Consider the following 2,376-nt stretch of genomic DNA (forward strand, 5'->3'; position numbering starts at 1 on the left):
TAAATAAAATAATCTGACATAAATAAAATAATCTGACATAAATAAAATAATCTGACATAAATAAAATAATCTGACATAAATAAAATAATCTGACATAATTAAAATAATTTGACATAAGGAAATAAAAGTAGCTTCTTCTCTTCCTGGTTCTGTTCTTTTTGACAGACCTCTGGTCTGGTTCAGAGGCTCAGGTCCAGTGGGGTCCAGTCCGGTCAGGTTCTAGTTGGGTGGGCTCCCGGTTCAGACGTTTGGTCGTAAACATTATTACATAATAATATTTATTTAAAATCAGTTTCTTTTGTTGCCTTTTTTAAATTAAAAAGCTTTTTTTACTGTAAGAATCCAAGGAGACGTTTAAAAGAATCATAAAACTGTTCTGATTCTAATAAATAAAGTTTATTCATAAGTAATAATTAACGACATTCAGGTTTCTTTCATCTCTGACCTTTAAAATGTTGAATTTGCTTTATTCAACCAGAACCTGAGCCGGGTCAGAGTTTTACTGAAACACAGCCTGGTTCAGGTTCTGTTCAGAACTGATCCAGACTGAAGAACCACTCAGAACCAACCAGAGGATCACTGATGAACCTGACCATCAGAACCAGGAGGATCTGGGCCCTCTGGACCCTGCAGACTTTCTGGTTCTGTTTGTGTTCCTCAAACCTTCTGGACTGGAGACTGGACTCTGCAGAACCAAACCCAGATCTGTGTCCACATCCTCGGTACCGAGTCCAAATCAGTACATGGGCCTAACATCGCWGAAGGTTCTGGAACAAACCAGAACCTTCCTTTTGTATTTTTTATTTTTATTTGTTTCCCACCAAAGAAAGGAGTCGTGGAGGTGGGTTTTGTTGCTCTGGCTCCGCCCACCTGACCGTGAACGTCACATCACCTGGACAGGTGTGTTTGGCGCCCTCTGGTGGACAGGAAGTCTCTGCCGTCAGAGCAGGTAAAGGTCAACCTTAAATCAAGCTTTGATTCGTTGTTTTTAAGGTAAGTTTTAAGAATGTCAGACTTTCAGGAGCTCTTCAAACTGTTTATTTATTTATTTATTTATTTATGTATTTGTGTATTTATTTATGTATTTATTCACTCAGTACACAGTAAAAGTACTCACAGCCTGTCATTGTTTTTAATTCCATAAAGACTGAACATTATAAAATGAACATTTTAACCTTTGTTTTCAGTAAAAACGGGTTTGGTCACGGACCACAGGACAGGCACGGACGGGGTTCGAACCCGCGATCTTCGGTTTACGAGACCGACGCCTTACCACTTGGCCACCGCGCCTGACGGTGTCGCCCTGACGGTCTGTCCTGATCCAACCATCAGAGCCCGGCAGGACCGGGTCGGTTCTGGTCCAGTTCATGGTTTTCTCCTGAAMATGTCCGAGTTTTCCTCCGAGTCCAACCTTCACCTGGTGTCTACAGAACAAACAGATTAAATTAGATTTTAGASAAATGTTTTAATGGTTACAACAAACTGAAGGAAATGTTCAAACAAACCGGAAGTCCGACCCGGAAGTGATTGGATCTGCACCGCTCAAAGCTTCGGTAAAAATACCGTAAAGAAATGGACCGGGTGTTGGTTCCGTCTGTCTAATGTGTTTTAYGGGGAATAATGAGGCTTAAAGCTGCAGCTTTTAGTCACTGCACTGCGTTTCGTTAGCTAGCTGCTGTTAGCCTGTAGCTAACAGGAAATAAAGCTAATAAATCAAACTAAATGAGATGTTTGTAAGAAGTTGACAGTCTGAACCTTCATGTTGTTACTGATGTTTGATGACATTCTGATGATGAAAACTTAGTTTTTATAGAACTTCCTGTTTCATCTGAACACCAGGTTCTTGTACAAWGTTTACAGGTAAAAAGTGTTTAAACTGACTGCAGGAACATGATGAATAATCAATGTGAGTCTGTGGTTCTGATGTTTTTACTGAACAGAACCTGAGAGCTGCAGCAGAGCCGGTACCCCTGCTTCACCATGACCCTGGTGCTGGACTCTGTGTGGGCCCTGTGGAGCACTGGGGCTGGGATGACTACCTCCACACCTGCTCCATGGAGGAGGGGCTCCACAGCCTGGAGCACGTGCTCTCCATCCACCAATGTGTGATCAGCATCTTACCTGCAGGCCTGGTCCTGCTCATCACCTACATCCTGCTGAGAAAACACTGAACCTGGACCTGCAGGGCCTGTGTTCTACAGGTCCTGTGTTCTACAGGGCCTGTGTTCTACGGGTCCTGTGTTCTGCAGGTCCTGTGTTCTACAGGTCCTGTGTTCTACGGGTCCTGTGTTCTACGGGTCCTGTGTTCTACAGGTCCTGTGTTCTACGGGTCCTGTGTTCTACGGGTCCTGTGTTCTACGGGTCCTGTGTTCTACA

The 2,376-nt window shown here is 43.3% G+C and overlaps 1 non-coding gene across 1 annotated transcript; it reads right to left on the bottom strand.

Moving 5' to 3' along the window:
• Positions 1-1,218: 1,218 nt before the first annotated feature.
• On the bottom strand, positions 1,219-1,290 carry trnat-cgu (transfer RNA threonine (anticodon CGU)). The gene has a single exon. It is a non-coding gene; the product is annotated as a tRNA-Thr (tRNA).
• Between the last annotated feature and the right edge of the window lie 1,086 nt (positions 1,291-2,376).

Source organism: Austrofundulus limnaeus, unplaced genomic scaffold (assembly GCF_001266775.1).
Source record: "Austrofundulus limnaeus strain Quisiro unplaced genomic scaffold, Austrofundulus_limnaeus-1.0 Scaffold2852, whole genome shotgun sequence".
Taxonomy (NCBI): Eukaryota; Metazoa; Chordata; class Actinopteri; order Cyprinodontiformes; family Rivulidae; genus Austrofundulus; species Austrofundulus limnaeus.